This window comes from Sus scrofa, chromosome 5 (assembly GCF_054392235.1).
Source record: "Sus scrofa isolate SSC_HxYL_T2T_F1_AM1 chromosome 5, Sscrofa_HxYL_maternal_Yorkshire_Landrace_v2.0, whole genome shotgun sequence".
Classification (NCBI taxonomy): domain Eukaryota; kingdom Metazoa; phylum Chordata; class Mammalia; order Artiodactyla; family Suidae; genus Sus; species Sus scrofa.
In genome coordinates, this window is record NC_139387.1 from 24,109,899 (window position 1) to 24,133,806 (window position 23,908).

Below are 23,908 nucleotides of genomic sequence, written 5' to 3' on the forward strand. Positions count from 1 at the left end.
AAAAGAGAAGAAAAAAAAAAAAAAAAGAAAAATTCTATCCAAACATCAACTACCCTCTAAAAATAAAGATGATGGATGTTTTCATTTCTTTGATTGTGGTAAGGGTTTCAAAGATGTAGGCATATGTACAAACTCAGTAAACTGTCTACATTAAATACATGTATTTTGCATATCAATTATATGTTCCAGTAATGCTCCTGATAACAAAGAATAAGCAGTATTAAAACTTGGGAAGGAAGAGTTTGTCATTTTCTTTATATATTTAATGCACAAGGGCTAGAGAACTGTATTACACAAATTAACATTCTAGAACAACTTTCTAAGAACTCTGAGCCTATATATTGTAAGTACTTATATACTGTAAGAATTTTTAACCACCTCAATTTGAAATACCTTTAGGTTATGGAGTTTTAATGCCAGAGTATCTATAGTGTCATTTGATCTTAGATGGCCTGTGTTAGCATATCTAAGTACTTGGCATTGGAAAAATAGTAGAAGGTAAATGTTCAATTATATGCTTAGGGTGGCCATTCAACACCACCTAGGTCCTACTAGGAGTTCCCTGGTGGCACAGAAGGTTAAGGATCTGCCATTGACTCTGCACATCACTTCTGTGGTGAGGCTTTTAACTGAACCCTGGCCCAGGAAATTTCACATGTCCTGGATATGGCACAAAAAAAAAAAATGAAAAAAGAAAAACCAAAACAGAAAAGAAAGATAAGTAGGAAAGTGGAAGTTGTTCTGTCTTAAAGAGAACTGATTGTTTCTCTTAAGTGGTTTAGAAAAAATATTAGGAATGTGGTAAATATTAGGAGGAAATGTATAGTCCCTACTCTTCATATACTCTCCAAGTGAAGATGCATTTTAAGATAGAACAATTTTCCAAAAGTTAAAAAATACGTGATTCAGAGAAAGATCAAGATGACAGAGGAGTAAGTTGTGGCGCTCACCTTCACCCACAAAAACATCCAAAAAAAAAATCTACACATAAAATGATTCACACAGAACATCTAATGAAAGCTGGCAGAAGACCCTAAACTTCCAAAAAGGGTAGGAAACCCACCTCCACATAAGTGGGTAGAACCAAAGATGAGAAAAAAGGATTCAGGATGGGACTAGCACTCCTGAGAGGTAGTTAAAGAGGAAAGCCTGGGAAGCCATGTAGCCAATGGTGAGATCAGCTGAGACTGAAGGACCTTAAAGTCAACGGAGAAAAGTGCAGCAGCTGGACTAAGGAAAGCAAAGCAGAGTGAGTGCTGCACAGACCATCTGTGCGCCACTGCCCCTGGACACCACTGGCCCTGGACACCACAGCCTGAGACGCTCGGGTTGGGTCTGGGCACTGAGACTCACACTTAGAGGTCAGGTGGAGACAGCCTAAGGGGCTAGGGAGTGAGCGTCACAGCCAAGGGAACTTGGGAGGAGGTCTGAGCCACAGGAGAAACAAGGGGCCACTGTTGGGGAGGGCAAGAGGAGGAGGGGTGGACTGCCATAGGAATATATTTCCCTGCACATGCAAGGAATCTCAGAAGGCAGGGTACCTCTGGCGCATGCTACAGGTGGCTAGGAAACACTGCTGCAGGCTATGGGTAACAAGGCACTATTTGTGTGGGTATGGCTGGCCAGGTATCTCCTGTGTGGGCTAAAGACACAGCACCTCTTGCATGGTCTACAGGTGGCCGGAGCACCCCATAACAGACATCGCAGACTGCAGAGGTGAATGTGGGCCACCACCACTAAGGGTCTGTGAACAGGCACCACCAGTGGCCTTGGGAACCTCAGAGATCAGCAAAAAAGAGGGCACTGCAACTGAGCACCAACTATTGTTACTCTCACTCCCCTGGGAATGCAACTCCACACAAAAACTACTCCAACTGATCAATGCATTCAGAAAAGTAGCGGGATACAATATGAACACTCAGAAATGGGTTGCATTACTGCATACTAACAAAAAAAAAAATTTGGAAAAGGAGGAGTTCCCATTGGGCTCAGTGGAAATGAATCTGACTAGCATCCATGAGGATATAGGTTCGATCCCCGGCCTCACTCAGTGAGATAAGGATCCAGCATTGACATGAGCTGTGGTGTAGGTTGCAAACATGCCTCGTATCTGGAGTTGCAGTGGCTGTGGTGTAGGCCAGTGGCCACACCTCCATTAGGATTCGACTCCTAGCCTGGGAACCTTCATATGCTGCAGGTGCAGCCCTAAAAAGACAAAAAAAAATTGGAAAAAATATAAAATTGAAATATGTTTTAAAAACACACCCCCCAAAATTAAAATACTTGGGAATAAACCAGACTAAAGATCTGAAAGACTTATATGCTGAGAACTATGAAACATTAATTAAGGAAATTAAAGAGGATTCAACAAAAGGGAAAGATAGTCCATGCTTCTGGAGTGGAAGAATATATATCATTAAAATGGCCATACTACAAAACGCAATCTACAGATTCAATGAGATCCCTATTAAATCACCCATGACATTTTTCACAGAACTAGAAAAAAAATCTGGAAACTTATATGGAACCATAAAAGACCCAGAGTTGCCAAAGCAATCCTGGGGGCAGGGGGAAATCCAAGCAGGAGGCATAACTCTCCCAGACTTCAGACAATATTACAAAGCTACAGTAATTAAGACAGTACAGTGCTGATACCAAAACAGACATACAATGGAACAAAACAGAGAACCCACAAATAAACCCAGACACATATGGTCAACTAATCTTCAACAAAGGAGGCAAGAATATAAACTGAGAAAAAGATAGTTTCTTCAGCAAGTGGTGCTGGGAAAACTGGACAGTTGCATGTAAATCAATGAAACTAGAACACAACCTGACACCATGCACCAAAACAAACTCAAAATGGCTTAAAGACTTAAATATAAGACACCATCAAACTCCTAGAAGAGAACTTAGGCAAAACATTCTCTGACATCAACCTCACAAATGTCTTCTCAGGTCAACCTCCCAAGGCAATAGATATAAAAGCAGAAATAAACCAACAGGACCTAATCAAACCGACAAGCTTTTGCACAGAAAAGGAAACCATAAAAAAAGAGACAACTTACAGAATGGGAGAAAAGAGTTTCAAACGATGCAACTGACAAGAGCTTAATCTCTAAAATATCAAACAACTTATACAACTCAACAGCAAAAAACAAAAACCCAATTGAAAAATGGGTGGAAGAACTGAACAGACCATTTCTCCAAAGAAGGTATGCACATGGCCAACAGGCACATGAAAAATTGCTCCACATCATTAATTATTAGAGAAATGGAAAGCAAAATTACAATGACATACCACTGCACACCTGCCAGAATGAACATCATTAACAAGTCAATAAAAAACAAATGTTGGACTTGAGGGTATGGAGAAGAGGCTACCCTCCTTCACTGTTGATGTGAATATAAATGGTACAACCACTATGGAAAACAGTATGGAAGTAACTCAGAAAATTAAATATAGATCTACCATAGGACCTAGCAATCCCACTCCTGGGCATACATCCTGAAAAAACTCTCATTTAAAAAGATACATGCAACTTAGAATAGATTTACAAGGAGATCCTGCTGAGTAGCATTGAGAACTATGTCTAGATACTCATGTTGCAACAGAACAAAGGGTGGGGGAAAAAATGTAAATGTAATGTATACACGTGAGGATAACTTGATCCCATTGCTGTACAGTGGGAAAATTAAATGAAAAAAAATACAATAAAAAGATACACGCACCCCTGTGTTCACTGTACCACTCTTCACAATAGCCAAGACATGAATGGATTAAGTCCATTCAACACATGAATGGATTAAGAAGATGTAGTACATATACACAATGGAATACTACTCGGCCATAAAAAGAACAAGATAGTGCCATTTGCAGCAACCTGGATGGAACTAGACACTCTGATCCTAAGCGAAGCAAGTCAGAAACCAAAAGATATGAGATCACTTCTATCTAAATAGAATCAATATACGGCACACAGGAACATATTTACAGAAAAGAAATAAAGTCATGGATATGGAGAACAGATATGTGGTTGCCAAGGAGGAGGGGAACTGAGTGCAATGGACTGGGAGTTTGGGGTTATTAGATGCAAACTATTGCATTTGCAGTGGATAAGCAATGAGATCCTGATGCATAGCACAGGGAAATATATCTAGTCACTTGTGACGGAACATGACAGAGGACAGTGTGAGAACAACTGGGTCACTTTGCTGAAGAGCAGAAATTGACAGAACATTATAAATTAACTTTAATAGAAAAAATTAAAATCTTTAAAAAATACATGATTCATACAATTTTTCAATGAACACATGTAAAATATGTATAACTAATACAAAAAAATGAAAGCAGTAAGATTTACAATCTTAAACAATTTTAACTATTTAAAAATCTAAAATCTGTAGACAAAATGTATAAGCTATAATTAAATAATTTTTAGAGAAGCCTATATACAATTAGATTATAAGACAGGCAGGTACTCTCCTGCTTTATTTCTAAGATATAGACATTTTTCAATAATCTATTTGTGCAGTCTCCTAAATTCCCTCCTACAGATTCTTCCCCTGATGGGTGGATTTTAAACAAGGATATGATACTTCAGTTCCATCCCATTCCCTCTCCTCTTTTATACGAGGTTTTCTATAGACAGATTTCAGACTGAAGTTTTGCAGTAAAAGGGTCTGTCCAAGGCGCTAGAGTCGATTTGGATATCTAGTACTGCCTATCTGAAAGCTATGACCAACTCAAGATATTCTTATTGGGATGTTTGAAGCCATGTTTTCAATACCTCTGTAATAAAACTGGTAGTTTAATCTACATCTACTTGCCTACTTTCTCTCTCTAGTTGACTCAGAACTCAGGCATGGAATAAAGGTGGAATTACTTCAGGTTCCATGACCCCAAGGGAGCCAATGAGTGACCCAAACACTTGTGTACAGTAGTGTTCTTACATATTGGAAGTAAAGTGTGACAACATACCTTAAAATCCTAAAATGTAAGTGGCTTTTGCCTTGGGAATACTTCCTCTGATAATAAAAACTAAGAAACAAAGGATGTTTATACAAAATATTTAATACCTCATTTTACAAGTTAAATAAGATACACTTTACTAAATTATGCTTTATCCATAAAGAATATAATACAGAAAAATCATGATGCAAACCTAAATTTTTACCATGTAAATATTTGCAGTTACTGGCTTAGAAACTATATATACAACTTTCAAATCTATGTATATTTCAAATGTTACATTTGAAAGTTTTATATATATATATATATATATATATATATATATATATACTCCAATTGTAAACATGGACATAAAGCGAATTTCTGGTGTTTTCTTCACACTTTGTTATCTATGAGTTGAAGAGTGTCCACAAATATCTTTTCATCAGAAAATTATTATTTTGCATGAGGAATGTGTCCTTAAAAGTGTTGTCTCATTGTCTCCAAGGCCATAATTCCCACTGTGCCTGTGTTAAGTATTTTGCCAAAATTCAGTGCATAACAGATTCATTAGTCATGGTTGAACTTTAGTCACAATGGACTCTATATATCTACACAGAGGGCTCCTGCTCATCTATAAGAATCTGAGGTATTGAAATTTCATCTAGGAGTTCACGTCGTGGCGCAGTGGTTAACCAATCCGACTAGGAACCATGAGGTTGCGGGTTCGATCCCTGCCCTTGCTCAGTGGGTTAACGATCCAGCGTTGCCGTGAGCTGTGGGGTAGGTTGCAGATGCGGCTCGGATCCTGAGTTGCTGTGGCTCTGGTGTAGGCTGGCAGCTACAGCTCTGATTAGACCCCTAGCCTGGGAACCTCCATATGCCATGGGAGCGGCCCAAAAAATGGCAAAAAAAAATTCATCTAAGTTCATGGTGTAAAAATCTTCCTTTGCCCAGAGAAACGGGAAACTATCTTTGTCAAAATCCTCTAAAAATCACCTCATATTTCTCAGATATGTAAAATAAATTACAGTGTTCAGCTTTGAGATATACGAAGTTGATTCCTACGTTTAAAGTGGAATAGACTCTTGAATGCTCGGAGTCTGGTGGCAAGTCAGAGAGCACTATCTACCAAAAAAATACCAGTGAATATGTATGTCTTCATGAGAGGGGCATTTGTGCACATATCTGAGTCCACTGAAACTTTCAGTTTCATCCTTGGGACTATCAGGACTACACAGTCAACTAAAGCCATTATTACCTTCCATTAGAGCAAGTATGTTCTTCTTTGCTAATTTCTGTTTTTAACTTCATTCAACATTCTAGTCTCTTGATCTCAGCAAAATATCAGACTTATCTATTTAAAAATCTGAGATGTCAATAAATTAATTTAGATATCTCTGAAAAAGAAAATAGTCATGTATAATGTTGCTAATTACTAGAGGAAAAAAGTTGAAGGAGTTAGACTCGTAAATATTTATCACATTATCGATAGAGATCAATAGAGTTACATGTTCATTCTTTTTATTCTTAGTACCTACAGCAGAACCAGCCATATCCTAGCTTCTCAATAAATATGTTTTGAATGAATTCACAGAAATTAGTAAGAGAGTAGATCTTAAAAGTTCTCATCACAACTGGCATCCACGAGGACACGGGTTCGATCCCTGGCCTCACTCAGTGGGTTAAGCAAGCTGTGGTTGTAGGTCACAGACGCTGCTCAGATCCCGTGTGGCTGTGGCTGTGGTGTAGGCCGGTGGCTACCGCTCCAATTGGACTACTTGCCTGGGAACCTCCATATGGCACAGGCATGGCCCTAAAAAAAAGACAAAAAAAAAAAGGCAAAATAAAAAGAAATATCCAAATGGTAATGAAGCATATGAAAATGAGATATGACTGCAGACACACACAGGGATCCACACACAGCTGCAATGAGATGTGCAGTTCTTACACACTACCCACAGGAATGTAAAGGGTAATTCACTTTGTAAAATGCAGCACATGACTAGCAATTAAAATCTAAAGTATATTATCACCAGAAATGTATGCCTATGTAAGCAAAAATTATGTAAAATATCTTCACACTGATACTACTGAAAATTAGCAAGATCTGGCAACTTGAATGTATACCACCAGCAATACAAATAACCTTGGCATGTTTATACATTGAGTCAATATACAGCATTAAAAAGAACAAACTATTGCTATATCCTAAAAGTTTTTGGATGTCAAAAACTCTTCCAAAAAATTGCACAAAAGAAGAGGGATACAAAGCCATAGCGTATTAATTCTTTTAGATCAAAACTCAAAAACAAGTACATAGAATAATAGAAGATATAATAGTGGCTACCTTTAGTAGAATCCTGACTGACAGAGGGTAAAAGAGAGGTCACTTGATTGGTGGTAATTTTCTATCTCTTTCTCTGGGTAGCAGTTAATTTGGCTGTATATATCTAGAAAGATTAGTTAACCAGTATAACTTAATTTTTTGCCCTCACTACACTTTTATGTGTCATAAATTCTATATCAAGATCTTATTAAAGTGAAACCGAGAAATTTCCAGGAAGACAGAATCTAAATGAATTCATCACCAGTATGCCTACACTATAATAATAATATTAATAGAGTGCTTTTCATAACTAAGAAATATAATGATGTGTAATCTTGAAGATACCATGAGTAATAAGAACACTGTTTGAGAGAATAAATTGGAAAGTTAAATACATATTATCTGCAAAAATAAAAATACCTTTCAGGTAAATGGAGATTTTTTAAAAAAACAAATATTTCTGTAAAATTAATATTTTTGCCAAAACTACTAAAAAGTTTTAGTTTTTTAATAAATTGTATGCAAGAATAAAGAAAGTGTCATAATATATTTATTGTTTTATTACCACTTCAGAATCGTTTGGCCAACTTAGACTCATATCTTTTAAGTCCTTGAAGGAGTTAATCCAACTTAGAAAGTACCAATGCAGGCTTTAGTTTTTTAAAAAAAAATCCAAATTCTATCCAAACATCAACTACACTCTACTTAAAAATAAAGGTGATGGACGCATACATTACTTTCGTTGTGGTTAGGGTTTCAGAGAGGTAGGCATAGGTACAAACTCAGAGCACTTTCTACATTATATATGTGTGGTTTTGTATATCAATTACGTGTCCCAGTAAAGCTGCTGACAAAAAAGAATAAGCAGGATTAAAACTTGGAGAGGAGGATTTTGTCATCTTCTTTATACATTTAATGCACAAGGGCTCTAGAATTTTATTTCACAAATTAACATTCTAGAACTATTTTCTAAGACCTCTGAGCCTGTATATTGTAAGAACCTATGTACTGTAAGATTTTTAGCTATCTAACGTTAGAGTATCTCTAAGATATGAAGTTTTATTACCTGAGTATCTAAGTGTCATTTGATCTTAGATGGCTTGTGTTAGACAGCATATCTAAGTACTTGGTACTGGGAAAATATTAGGAGGTAAATTTTCAGTTACAGGTTTAGGGGGGCCATTCAGCGGTGTCTTTTTAGGAGTTCCCTAGTGACACAGAGGGTCAAGGATCTGCCATTGACAGTTATGGCTCAGGTGGCTGCTCTGGTGTGGCTGTGACTCCTGGTGCTAGAACTTTCACATGTCTTGCACGTGGCCAAAAAGAAAAGAAAAGAAGAAAAAAAAAACTGGAAAAGTGGATGTTGTTCTCTCTTAAAGAAAACTGATCTTCTCTCTTGAGTGATATAGCCATATGCTATGATATCCACAGGCTTAAAATTCAGCTGATTTGGCTTATAAAAAAATATTAAGAATGTTGTAAATAATAGGAAGAAATATATAGTCACTACTCTTCATATTCTCTCCAAGTGGAGGAGCACTTTATTACAGACTAATTCCAAAATAGTTAAAAAATACTTGATTTGTGCAATTTTTCAATGAATACAGCAAAATTTAACTAATTTTGACTAATTTGAACAATGAAACCACTAAGATCTACAGTATTAAATTAAATTTTTTAATTATTTAAAAATCTATAGAGAAAATATATAATCTATAATTAATAATTTTAGATGAACCTATTTATAATTAGATTGTAAAGACAAGCAGGCACTCTCCTGCTTTATTTCTAAGATGTGTACATTTTTTCAATAATCTATTTGTGCAGTCTCCTAAGTTCCCTCCTCCCTATCCTTTCCCCTGATGGATGCATTCTGAACAAGGATATGATATATTAGATGCACCCTGTCATGAGACGTGTTTCTACAATATTTTCTTAGCCTCTTTGCTGAAAACTCCATCTTGTCCTGCTTTACTTTACCCCATCTTCCTGCTTGACAAATAGTCACAGTGCTGGTAAATGACTTAAGCTTAAAAACAAAGACCTGAAGGTATAAGTTATTTATAGGGTCAGCTGAATGAGGACATAACACGTTGGTCTAGGCACGCTGGACCTGTGCAGATAGGCACACTGTTTGCACAGCATGATATGTCCTCTAAAGAATAAGAGGAAGATGAGCCTCATGGCCCCAAGGCATTTATGAGGGGTCGTCAGCAGGATATGCATTAGCAAGGAGAACCAAGGTGCAAACCTAGGCACACCAGGTTGCTGCAGATAGGCACACCTTCTGCAGAAGCACAATGGTGATTCTCTAGATGGTATGCATAGATAGCTGACGCCAAGCTTCCTCAATGCTAATGATTGTTAAATGACTAAAGGTCAGAATAAAAGCTTAATCAGCTACCGGCTATGTGACCTTTAAAATAATTTTTAAGAAACCTATATCCTGCACCTACAACCCCCTCCTCACTTGATGTAATCCTAAAGAGCACAATAAAAGCTGTGTGGTTTCTTGACGTGGGGCTCTTGGTCCCTGAGACCTTGACTCCCCTGGTTCCCACCTTTCATTAAGATAAATGTCTCTGCGTCTTGTTTTATCTTAACTTTTTCCTTAAGGTTCACAGCACCTGTTCTTCAGCCCTAACCTGCTGAGCAGGTCTCGGCAGCATCCTATTCCCTTTCCTCTTTTATGCTGGCTTTTCTACAGACAGACTTCAGACTGCTTAAAATCTTGCAGTAAAAGGGTCTGTCCAAGGTGCTGGAGTGGATCTGGATTTCTAGCACTGCCTGACTGAAAGCTATGACTAACTCAAGATACTCTTATTGGGATGTTCAAAGCCATGTTTTCAATAACCTTGGAATAAAATTCATACTTTAATTCACATTTACTTGCCTACTTTCACTCTCTAGTTGACTCAGAACTCAAGCAAGGAATCAAGGTGGAATTCCTTCAGGTCCCATGATCCATGGGTCCCAATGAGAGACCAAAACACTTCTGTGTTTGTGTTATTACCCACTGGAAGTACAGTGTGACAACTATCTCAAAATTCTAAAATGTAAATGGCTTTTGCCTCAGGAATTCCTCCTCTGATAATATAAATGAAGAAACAAAGGATGCTCATATAAAATATTTAACATACAATTTTACAACTTCAATATGAGAAACTTCATTAAATAATGCTTTATCCATAAAGAATATAATGCAGAAAAATTATGATGCAAACCTATATTTTCACCATGTAAATATTTAGTTATTGGCTTAGTAACTATATATGTTCATGTATATATGTATATATATATATACATATATACACAAATGTCCAACATATGTGTATTTACATATTTTTTCCAATTGAAAAAATAGACAAGGACGAGGTAGCTATTAATAAAGGAATTTCACTCCTCATGACTTCTATTTCACCAATGCTGAATCCATTTATTTACACACTGAGAAACAAGCAAGTGAAGCAAGCTTTTCTTGACTTGATTAAAAAAACTGCACTCCTCTCAAAGATGTAAAGGGAAACCAAGTCAATGAATCCAAATCAAAGGAAGGATGGAGAGGCACAAAAACTTGACGTTTCTGATACTATTCATTCTCTTATATCATTTATTCTCCAGTCATAATGACATGATCTCTTCTGTTTAAACTCACTTACTGTGAACTTTACTCCACTGTTTACTCTTCATTAAAACTAAACTCTGGATGATGATGTTAACTCTCACTCTCTGGCAGAAATTGCTGTTTGCCAATCCTCTTGGTTGTTATCCCTGGAACCACAGTGGACCACATTTCTCTGCCATCCTGTTAGGTGTGGCTATGCTGCCTACGTCGTAGCTCACAGAAAGGATGTGGAAGTGATGCTCACCATTTCCAGACCTGCCCCATCAGAACACCCAATATGTGGTCCACTCTCCATGTTTCCTCACCTACCTGCCAGATGCTCACATTTAAATGACCTTGTGAGCTCACAGTGATGATGAATGAGTCTGGTTTTCCCCATCCTAGCTGTAAGTTTCACCCAAAGGATGGGCAGTCACAGCAAGCTTGGTAATGCTTCTCCTCTACCCCACCTGCAGGGAGTTGTCATAGGATTCAACAGGTAATGTGTCACAGAAGTGCTCCTGCCACTTAGTAAGGGGGCCATATTCACAGCCAGTTCTAGTTTGGCTGCATGGGCGAAACTGTGACCCACCTGAAGTATCGCTACAAGTATATGGTGTTAAATTTAATGATGTGGATACTATGGCTTGACCCTTGGCATTCTCCTCCCTGGACATGCATAAATTCAAATCTGACCCAACAAACCATATGAGGAAAAATAATATTGAAAACAATATACACTAAGTGAAGATGCAATATCTCCACCTTCTTTCGTATCTTCTGGTCCTATAAAACACTCCAGGACCATTACTTCCTTCCATTTTATTGTGAGGACGTGATTATTTAAATAAAAGTTAACCCTTTCAACGTTTGCCAACCACTCCTTCTGAAGAACCAGTGTTTAAACTGCCCCTTCCAATTTTCAATGAGTCCACTTGCAATGAAGACATTATAGAATATAATACTACACAATACTTTTTCTTGATGCTTTATGATCACTGATAGCAGTGAAGTATGTAACTTTATCAGAAGAAATATGTTCAAAATATCCTCAAGGGTTTGTGCGAGTAGATGTTGGTCCCTCAGCCAATCTCTTTTAGACTCCAGACACTTAACTGAGAGACTAAACTTAGCCCCCTGTACAGATATTTACTAGTCACAATCTTCCAGCTAAAATAAATTGAATCAATCTGAATGAGCATTTCAAGATGGGCAGGTGTAGCTAAAGTGACATTCTCGCACCCTGCAATGGATATTTCACCATCAATTATTCAGCGAATCTTAATAATTCATCTTCTTTCATATTATTCTCCAAAAATTGTCTGAACAACTTACTGATTTATCCAACTATCATTTCTGACCCCATCTTTTCACTTCTTCCCTTTGACTACCCCTCTTTGGACAACAATCCTTTTACTTATTTATTTATTCATTCATTTATTTATTTTTGTCTTTTCCGGGCCACACCAGTGCCATATGGAGGTTCCCATGCTAGGGATCGAATCAGAGCTACAGCTGTGGGCCTACACCACAGCCACAGCAATGCAGGATCGAAGCCACATCTGTGACCTATACCACAGCTTATGGCAATGCTGGATCCTTAACCCACTGAGGAAGGCCTGTATTGCTATGAAACTCCTGCTTTTGTGGCATCCCACAGATTTTGAATGGTTATGTTTTCACTGCTCCTTTGTCTCAAGGTATTTTTTAATTTCCCTTTTCATTTCCTCATGGACCCATTGGTTTTTTGAATGGTTATGTTTTCACTGCTCCTTTGTCTCAAGGTATTTTTTAATTTCCCTTGTCATTTCCTCATGGACCCATTGGTTTTTTATTACCACGTTATTTTGTCTCCACATAGTCAGTTTTTTCTCCCCTTCCCCCATGGTTGACTTCTAGTTTTATGCCATTGTGGTCAGAGAAGATGCTTGAAGTAATTTTTATACTTTTAAATTTGCTGAGGTTAATCTGTGCCCCATTATGTGGTCAATACTAGAGAATGTCCCCTGTGCACTTGAAAAGAATGTATATCCGGCGGGGGTGGGGGTTGAATGTAATGCCATGAAAATATCAATTGTGTCTAACTGTTCTATCATGTCATTTAGGATCTCCGTTGACTTGCTGATTTTCTAAGAGGATCTTTCCATTGATGTGAGTGGGGTGTTAAAGTCTCCTACTAGTATTGTATTTCCATCAATTTTTCCTTTTATGTATGTTAGTATTTTTGTATGTATTTGGGTGCTCCTTCGTTAGGAGCATATATATTGATGGATGTAATATCCCCTTCTTGAATTGATCTTTTTATCATTAAATAGTGTCCTTTTTTTAAGATTTTTACTTTTTCTATTATAGTTGATTTAAAATGTTCTATCAATTTCTGCTCTACAGCAAAGTTACCCAGTCATATGTGTATGTGTGTGTGTATGCATTCTTTTTCTCACATTATCCTTCATCATGTTCTATCACAAGTGACTAGATATAGTTCCCTGTGCCATAGACAGGAAAATAGTGGCCTTCTTCATCTTTCTCTATGGCCTTTGTTTTTAATGTCAATTTTGTCTGATATGAGTATTGCAACTCCCATATTCCTATCATTTCCATTTGCATGAAATGTCTTTTTCCACGCCCTTACTTTAAGTTTATATGTGTCCTTTGCCCTAAGGTGATGTCTTGCAAGGAGCATGTTGTAGGCTCTTGTTTTTTTATCCAATTGTGCCATTCTATCAAAGGGCACACCAGCAGCATATGGAAGGGCCCAGGCAAGGGTTGGAATTGGAGCTGCAGCTGTAGACCTATGCCACAGTCACAGCAACACCAGGTCTGAGCCACACCTACAACTTACACTGTAGTCTGTGGCAACACCAGATCATTAACCCACTGACCCAGGCCAGGGATCAAACATTTCACTATTTCTTTTAGAATGGGTTTATTATTGCTGTGTTCTTTTAGTTTGTGTTTGTCAGAGAAATTTTCTATTTCTCCTTCTACTTTAAATGATAATCTTGCTTGGTAGAGTATTCTAGGCTACTAATTTTTCCCTTTTAGAACTTTGAATTTATCTTGCCACTCTCTTCTGGCCTGTAGCATTTCTGTAGAGAAGTTAGCTGATAGCCTTATGGGGTTTCCCTTACAATTAATGCTTTGTTTTTCTCTTGCTGCTTTAGAAGCATCTCCTTATCTATAACTTTTGCCATTATAATATGTCTTGGCGTGGGTCTGTTTGGGTTCAACTTGTTTGGAGCCCTCTGTGCTTCCTGTACCTTGATATCTATTTCCTTTAAATTTGGAAAGATTTCAGCCATAATTTCTTCAAATATATTTATCCCCTTTTCTTTTTCATCTTCTTCTGGAATCCCTATTATGCACAGATTGGCCCACTTTATTCAATTCTCTACATCTCTTAAATTGCTTTCATAATTTTTGGTTCCTTTCTAAAGTAAGCTGCATTACTGTTGATATCTTTTCCTAATTCATTCAGTATTTCCATGCTTATATTTTTCTTATTCTGTGAGTTCAGGGGAAATAATTACCTATTGTAGTCTTGGAGGACTATTTATGTGGGAACATCCCCCTGGGTAGCTTGTGAGGGCTAACTTTTTTTTTCGGCAGGAGGGCTGCCTTTGGTTTGGATGCGGTCTGTCTCTTTCCTCGGTGTGTGCAGGCTATTATTTCCTTGACAGGACGTGTACTGGTGTACAGCCTGTGCTTCTCCCAGGAAGATGGGGGAAATGGGAAGGGCCTGTAGATAGCACTTGGTCCTGGCAGTAGCAAGGACCCTTAGGAGGTATGGGTGGTGCTCAGGGACAGTGGTAATAACAGAAAGGCTGTGGAAAACCTAGGCTCTGCTCATGAGGAGCTCATACAGGCTTGTTTACTCCCAAAGCAGGAAGGAGAGGACATACTGACACTGCACACATGGCTGGCTGGCTTCCCAAGACTGTCCATGCATACACTCCAACCTCAGCTGAGCTACTGCTCCAGACCCACTAGCTTCATGACACAGCTCCACATTGGGTGAGGGCTGGCATAGCTCAGCTGTGAGACACAAAAGCAGCTCAGACCAGAAATGACCTCGAACCATACAGGAGCAGTCACTACTGGTGCTTCCATAAGCAGCCCATCAGAGCAGTCCAGGATCCTGATTCCGGTGCAAGGCCACAGTCTATACCCTGACCTTCGCTGAGTGTGCCAATCAGCCCCACTTGATGCAGCACTGCTCCACCTCTGAGATGAAGGTGCTGGTGCTGGAAGGGGGGAAGAACACAATCTTAAAGGGAAAGGTGCCAGCTTGAACCCAACTCTCAGGCCTTCTACTCCAGCAACCTGGGACCTGACCAAGTCCCCAAAAGGGAGGTATTGGCCATCAAGCAGAAGAGAAACCCTAACTCACACCTGGTTCTAGATCTAGCCTCTCCTTCTCCAGCCGCACCTCCTATAAAGTTAAGACAGGGTCATCAGAATGGGCTCCATTCCAATATGACAGATGTTCTTATAAAAAGGGTTGATTTTCATGCAGAGACAGACACAAGTAATGACAAGATGATGTGAGGAAAGAGACACAGAGGAAGAAGATGGCCATGTGATAATGAAGGCAGAAACTAGATTGTCAAATCTGCAGATGGAACACCAAGAAAACAGATGGCACCAGGAGCTAAGAGAGAGGCGTGGAAGAGATTCTTCCTCTGAGCCCTCAGAAAGAAGGAACCAACCTACCAACATCTTGATTTGGGAATTCTAGCACCCAGAACTATTAGAGGATATATTTTGGTTGTTTTACTCCCCTACTGTTACATTGTTATGGAAGCACTAGCAAAACTAATAGAGCACTTAACAACAGAACTTTAAAAATAATGAAAAACAGACAGATCTACAATTACAGGTGAAAACCTAAATATTCCTCACTTGAAAATAGAACTGCAAGATAGAAAACCAGGAAGGATATTAAATATTCCGATAATCCACCAACCAACTGGAAATAACTGACATTTACAGAATACTCTATATAATGACAGACTCCATGGGGAAGTATCTGGGCAGGTCTGAGACAGATGCAGGAATTTAGAAGAGAACCAGAGAAAAGCATACCTTAGCTATGTATATAAGCATGCACACATTTCCAGATGAACCCTGAACCATATACTCAAGGCTCAAAAAACAACAAGAAAAAGCTTTAGTGAAGGCATAAAATACTAAACTGAGTGTTCAGACGAAACTACAGAGGCAATACTGAGCTTGAATTTAGGGTTTAATGCCAGCTTAAAAAAAAAAAGGCATTCACATCTCCCAGGTGAATATGACAGAATCCAGAGCTTAGGCAGGGTCATGATCACAGTGTACAGATACAATCCAAATTACTAGATACACAAAGAATGGGTAAGAGACAATCACCTGTGGAAATGTCAATCTGCAGTGCCAAGTCCAAGATAACTCAGACATTAGTAGAATTACACAAGGACTTTAAAAATCAATCTACATAACTGCTTTTTGAGATAAAGAAAGGTAGTGAAAAGTTAAGATTGCTCAGAAGAGAAAGAAAAAGTACAAATTATTAAAAGGAAATTCTTAAATATGAAAAATACACTTCTGAAAAAAGTCATAATATGGGCTTAATTGCAGAATAGAAATTATAGGTGAAAAAGGCAGTAATTTTGAAATTAGAACTGAATTGTAATCATTATAAGAGAGAAATAGTTTTTTATTTTTATTTTTACAACCACACTGCAGTATTTGGAAGTTTCCAGGCTAGGGGTCAAATCAGAGCCACAGCTGATGGCCTATGCCATAGCCACAGCAATACCAGATCCAAGCCATATCTGTGATCTACACCACAGCTCAGGGCAATGCCAGATCCTTAAATCCAGGGCCAGGGATTGAAACCACATCCTCATGAATACTAGTTAGGCTTGTTACCACTGAGCCACAATGGTAACTCCAAAATATTTTTTACTTTACGAACATTCTGGGACCTATGGTACAACCTATGGTTAAAGTCTATCATATGTGTAATTTGAATCCCAGAAAAATAGCAAGGAGGGGCAGGACAAAAAATAGGGAATTTGTGGCTAGAAACCTCCCAAATATTGGGAAAGAAATCTGTGTATTTAAGAAACTCACGGAACCCAATAAAAATGCTACTCAAAGAAAACTACACATAGAGAGCAGGATCAAGATGGCAGAGGAGTAAGACGTGCTGTTCACCTTCTCCCACAAACACATAAAAATAAACCATCTAAATGTAGAAAAATTCACAAAGAACATCTACTGAACACTGGCAGAAGACATTAAACCTCCAAAAAGGGCAAGAAACCCTCCACATAACTGGGTACAACAAAGGGAAAAAAGAGAGAGAGATAGAGAAAAGAAATGAGGATGGGACCAGCATTCCTGAGAGGGAGTCGTTAATGAGGAAAGGAACCCACAGCCTGGGAAGCCACCTTACTGACAGGGAGATCCGCCGACACAGAGGGACCTCAAAGTTGCAGTGAAAAGTGCAGCAGCTGGACTGAGAAGGGCAAAGAAGAGTGAGAGCCACACAGACCACTGGTACAACCTCCCCTGGACCCCAGAGCCTGAGACATTCGGGTGGGGGCTGGGCACTGAAACCCAGGTTCCAGAGGTCAGTTCTGAGGAGAGGACTATGCGTGGCTGTGTGGGGACAGCCTGAGGGGCTCAGGAACAGTGCACTGCAGGCGGGGGAGCCAAGCACCTCAGCCGAGAGAACCAAAGAGGAGGTCCAGACCTGCAGGAGAAGCAGGGTGACACTGTAGGGGAGGGAGAGAGACGGAGGGGATGACCACCAAAGGAATAAATTTCCCTGTACACGTGCAGACTCACAGAGGGCAGGGTGCCTCTGGTGCAGGCTACAAGTTGTGGGGCACCACTTGCACAGGCTATAGGTGACAGGGCACCTCTTGTGTGGGCTACAGGTAGCCAGGCACCTCTTGCTCAGGCTAAAGGGGGGGAGGCAAATGTGATGTGGCACCTTTTGTGTGATCTAAAGGCCGCGGGAGCAAACCATAGAGGTCATCTCAGGCCTGCCACCACTAGGGGTCTGTGAACAGGCACCACCTGTGGCCCAATGCATCTCGAGTTTGGCAAAGAACAGGGCACCATAACTGATCACCAACCACTGCTGCTCTCACTCCCCTAGGAATACACATGCCCTGCTGTTGCCACTGCCAAGTGCTCCAGGCACCACCTAAAGCTGCATGACCACTGTGACTTCCCAGGGTCATGCATCTAGGAGCAGCCTGAGCCACCTTACTGCAGGTCCTTGCCACTGTAAAGGACACAGCAACCAGGCACTAGCTACTAGCCCTGCCCAATGCCTCCATCTCCCTGGAATCATGCATGGCATCCTGAAAATAAAAAGTAAGCTCTCACAAAATAGCCAGGGGTGCTCACACATATAAATAACCCTCCAAGACTACAGTAGTGGTTTTCCATAAACTCACAGAATAAGAAAAATATAAGCAAAATGAAGAAGCTCAAGAACAATTCCCAGTTAAAATAGGAGGATTCACCTGAAAGAACTAACAATGACACAGACCTCTGCATTCTAACAAACACCAAGTTCAAAAAGGAGACAGTGAAAATACCAAAGAAATTAAAAGCAGATATGAACAGTAATGCAGATTACCTTAGAAAGGAACTAGAAAATCAAAGGAGGAGCCAAGAAAAATTAGAAAATTCATTTGTAGAGAAGCAAACTGACTTAAAGACACTGAAGAGCAGATGAACAATGAAGAGGAAAAATTAGAGATTTGGAAGATAAAATAGTGTACATCACTCAATCAGGACAGCAGACAGAAAACCAAATGAAAAAAACATGAATGCATACAAGAGATCTATGGGATAATATAAAGCAGGCCAATCTATGTATAATTAAGATTCCAGAAGGAGAAGGAAAAGGAAGGTGGATTGAAAATATATTTGAAGAACTTATGTCTGAAAACTTTCTAAATCTAAAGAAAATAGATTGGCCCCAAACAGGCCCACACAAAGACATATTATAACAAAAATGGCAAACATTAAAGATAAAGAGAGGATTCTAAAGGCAGCAAGAGAAGCACAAAGTGTTAATTATAAGGGAACTGCCATAAGGCTATCAGCTGATTTCTCTACAGAAACTCTACAGGCCAGCAGAGAGGGGCAAGATATATTCAAAGCTCTAAAGGGAAAAAATTGCAGCCTAGGATACTCTACCCAGCAAGAAGATCATTTAAAGTAAAAGGAGAAATAAAGAATTTCTCCAACAAAAGCAAAAAGAGGACAGCACCTCCAGCACTTGTTATTTGTGGATTTATTAATGATGCCCATTCTGACTGGTGTGAGGTAGTATCTCATGGTAGTTTTGATTTGCATTTCTCTTATAATCAGCGATGTTGAGCATTTTTTCATGTGTTTGTTGGCCATCTGTATATCTTCTTTGGAGAAATGTCTATTCAGGTCTTTTGCCCATTTTTCCATTGATTGATTGTTGGTGGGAATGTAAACTGGTACAGCCACTATGGAGAACAGTTTGGAGATACCTTAGAAATCTATACATAGAACTTCCATATGACCCTGCAATCCCACTCTTGGGCATCTATCCGGACAAAGCTCTACTTAAAAGAGACACATGCACCCGCATGTTCATTGCAGCACTATTCACAATAGCCAGGACATGGAAACAACCCAAATGTCCATCGACAGATGATTGGATTCAGAAGAGGTGGTATATATACACAATGGAATACTACTCAGCCATAAAAAAGGATGACATCATGCCATTTGCAGCAACATGGATGGAACTAGAGAATCTCATCCTGAGTGAAATGAGCCAGAAAGACAAAGATAAATACCATATGATATCATTTATAACTGGAATCTAATATCCAGCACAAATGAACATCTCCTCAGAAAAGAAAATCATGGACTTGGAGAAGAGACTTGTGGCTGCCTGATGGGAGGGGGAGGGAGTGGGAGGGATCGGGAGCTTGGGCTTATCAGACACAATTTAGAATAGATTTACAAGGAGATCTTGCTGAATAGCATTGAGAACTATGTCTAGATACTCATGTTGCAACAGAAGAAAGGGTGGGGGAAAAACTGTAATTGTAATGTATACATGTAAGGATAACCTGACCCCCTTGCTGTACAGTGGGAAAATAAAAAATAAATAAATAAAAAAAAATAAAAATAAAAGAGGACAGCAATACTAAGCCCATTCTACAAGAAATATTGAAAGGGCTTCTCTAAATAAAAAAGAAGGAAGAAGAAATAGGATGGAGAAAATCACAATTGGAAAGTAATCACTTATTAAATATGCCAGTATACAGATCTAAAAGGAAAAAAGAAAAATCTCCTGTAAAAGTGATGACACACACAAGAAACAGCAAAAGGACAAACACAAAGATGTTAAAAAAAAAAAAAGGACTTAAAAATCATAGAATGAGGGGAAGGAAAGTAAGAAGATATAGACTCTTTTTTTCAATAATATGATTAAACCATATGACTAGCAGGCTAAAGCAAGCAGATATAGGAAGGGGTTAACATACTTTTTAACCCCCTTTTGAAACTGCCATTTTTAAAACAGGGCAACCACAAATCAAACCCAAACTTTACATTCACAAAAACTAAAAAATACACAAGCATAAAATAAATGGAAATCATCCAACCAAAAAAAGAAGGGAACAAAGGAGAAACATAAAACCAACTGGAAAACAAGGTTTAAAATGGCAATAAATATGTATTTATCAATAACTACCTTACATGTCAATGGACTAAATATTCCAGTCAAAAGACACAGATTGGCAGATTGGATCAAAAAGCAAGAGCCTACAATATGCTGTCTACAAGAGACTCACCTTAGAGCAAAAGACACATACAAATTGAAAGTGAGGGGATTGGAAAAAATATTTCATGCCAATGGACAAGACAGGAAAGCAAGTGCTGCAATACTCATATCAGACAAAATAGATTTTAAAACAAAGGCTATAAAGAAAGACAAAGAAGGACACTATTTAATGATAAAAGGATTCATTCAAGAAGAGGATATTATAATGATCAATATATATGCCCCTAATATAGGAGCACCCAGATGCATACAACAAATACTAAAAGACCTAACGGAGAAATTATAGGAATACAATAATAGTAGGAGACCTTAAAACACCACTCACATCAATGGAGAGGCTCAAGAAATGGCAAAAAGACAAAAATAAATAAATAAAATTTAAAAAAAAAGAAAATCAATAAGGCAACAGAGATCCTAAATGACACAGCAGAATATTCACACTTAATTGACATTTTCAGGACATTATCCAAAAAAAATTAGAATAAACATTCTTCTTAAGTGCACATGGAACATTATCAAGGACTGACCACATACTGGGGCAAAAAACTAACTTCAACGAATTTTAAGAGTACAGAAATTATTTCAAGCATCTTCTCTGACCATGAAATGGCATGAAATCAGATATCAACCACAGGAAAAGAAATGAGAAAAAACTGACTATATAGAAACTAAAAAACATGCTACTAAAAAACTAATGGGCCATGAGGAAATCAGGACAGAAATTTAAAAATACCTTGAGACAAACAATAATGAAGATACAACCATTAAAAATCTATGGGATGCCGCAAAAGCAGTGCTTAGAGGGAAATTCATAGTGATACAGGCGTTCCTCAAAAACAAAGAAAAATCTCAAATTGACAATTTAACCCACCACTGAAATTATTTACATAAAGAGGAACCAAAAAATCTAAAGTCAGCAGGGGGAAGGAAATCATAAAGATAAGAGAGGAAATCAATAAAATAGAGATTCAAAAAACAATAGAAAAAAAAATCAATAAAACCAAGAGCTGGCTCTTTGAAAAGGTAAACAAAATTGACAGACCTCTGGACAGACTCACCAAGAAGAGGAGAAAAAAAAACCAAATGAACAAAAGAAATGAAAAAGAACTATCAATGGATACTGCAGGAATACAAAAAAAAAAAAAACATAAGAAAATACTATGAACAATTATATGCCAACAAATTTGACAACCTAGAAGAAATGGACAACTTTTCGAGACTTACAGCTCACCAAAACAGAATCAAGAAGAAACAGATCAGCTGAACACACTGATCACTAGAAATGAAATTGAATATGTAATAAAAACACTCTGTACAAACAAAACTCCACCACCAAATGGCTTCGCAGTGATTCTACCAAACATACAAAGAGGAACTTAGACCCATCCTCCTTAAACTTTTCCAAAAGGCTGAAGAAGAAGGAACACCCCCAAAGACATTCTATGATGCAACCATCAACCTAATTCCAAAACCAAAGATACCACCAAAAAATAAAACCATAAGCCAATATCTTTGATAAATATGCAAAAATTCTCAACAAAATTTTAGCCATCCAAATCCAATAACATATCAAAAAGATCATACACCATGACCAAGTGGGATGCATCCCAGGTTCACAAGGATTGTTCAACATACGCAAATCAATCCACGTCATACACCACATTAACAAAAGAAAACTCAAACACCACATGACCATCACACTAGGTGCAGAAAAAGCATTTGACAAAGTCCAACATCCATTCATGATAAAACCCTTACAAAAGTGGGTGGAGAGGGAACATACCATAACATAATCAAAGCCATTTTGTACAAACCCACAGCCAACATAATACTCAATGGAGAAAAGCTGAAAGCCTTCCACTAAAATCTGGAACAACATAAGGATGCTCACTCTCACCACTTTTATTCAACATAGTTTTAGAAGTCCTAGCCACAGCAATCTGACAAAAAAAAAAAAAAAAAAAAAAAAAAAAGAAAAAGAAAGAAAGAAATAAAACATATCCAAATTAGACAAGAGGTAAAAGTTTCACTGTATGCACATGACATGAGAGTAAATATAGAAAACCATAAGGACTCCACACAAAAACTGCTCAAACTGATCAATGAATTCAGCAAAGTAGGAGGATACAACATTAACATTCAGAAATGGATTGCATTTCTGTACACAAACAATGAAATCTTAGAAAGAGAACACAAAAATGCAATACCTTTTAAAATACACCCCAAAAATTAAATACTTAGGAGTAAACCTGACTAAGGATGTGAAAGACTTATATGCTGAGGCTATAAAACATTAATCAAACATTAATCACAGATTCAATGTGAGCCCTATTAAATTGCCCATGACATTTTTCACAGAACTAGAATAATCCAAAAATTTATACGGAACCATAAAAAACCAAGAATTGCCAAAGCAATCTTATGGAACAAAAACCAAGCTGGAGGCATAACTCTCCCAGACTTCAGACAATATTACAAAGCTATAGTAATCAAGACAGTGTGGTGCTGGTACTAAAACAGATACACAGACCAATGGAACAGGACAGAGAAACCAGAAATAAACCCAGACACCTATGGTCAACTAATCTTTGACCAAGGAGGCAAGAATATAAAATGGGAAAAAGATGGCCTCTTCAGCAAATGGTGCTAGGAACACTGGACAGCTGCATGTAAATCAATGAAACTAGAACATACCCTCACACCATGCACAAAAATAAACTCAAAATGGCTTAGACACTTAAACATAAGACAAGACACCATCAAACTCCTCGAAGAGAACATAGGCAAAACATTCTCTGACATCAACCAGAAAAATGTTTTCTTAGGTCAGAGTCCAGGGAAACAGAAATAAAAGCAAAAACAAACCAATGGGACCTAATCAAACTGACAAGTTTTGGCAGAGCAAGGAAACCATTAAAAAAAAAAAAAAAAAAAAAAAAGATAACCTACGGAATGGGAGAAAATAGTTTTAAATGATGAAACAGACAAGAGCTTAATTTCTAAAATATACAAACAACTTACACAACTAATCAGCAAAAAAAAAAAAATCCAATTAAAAGATGGGCAGAAGACCTGAACAGATATTTCTCCAAAGAAGATATACAGATGGACAACGGGCACATGAAAAAATGCTCAAAATAACTAATTATTTGAGAAATATAAATCAAAATCATAAGGAGGTATCAC

The 23,908-nt window shown here is 38.1% G+C and overlaps 3 protein-coding genes across 3 annotated transcripts in view; all 3 read left to right on the plus strand.

The window, feature by feature from the left end:
• LOC146403237 (olfactory receptor 6C3-like) overlaps positions 1 to 23,908 on the plus strand; it is a 555,083-nt gene that overhangs the window by 229,945 nt on the left and 301,230 nt on the right. The gene's annotated exons all lie outside the window — the stretch shown is intronic.
• Positions 1 to 23,908, plus strand: part of LOC146403242 (olfactory receptor 6C2-like) — a 143,093-nt gene that overhangs the window by 112,397 nt on the left and 6,788 nt on the right. Inside the window, exons 5-6 of the mRNA XM_084955869.1 lie at positions 4,848 to 4,997; positions 5,999 to 6,223. The gene's annotated coding sequence lies outside the window, so the exon portion shown is untranslated. The remainder of the gene's footprint in view (positions 1 to 4,847; positions 4,998 to 5,998; positions 6,224 to 23,908) is intronic.
• The window catches only part of LOC100736710 (olfactory receptor 6C75-like), a 133,312-nt gene that overhangs the window by 109,006 nt on the left and 398 nt on the right, over positions 1 to 23,908 (plus strand). The gene's annotated exons all lie outside the window — the stretch shown is intronic.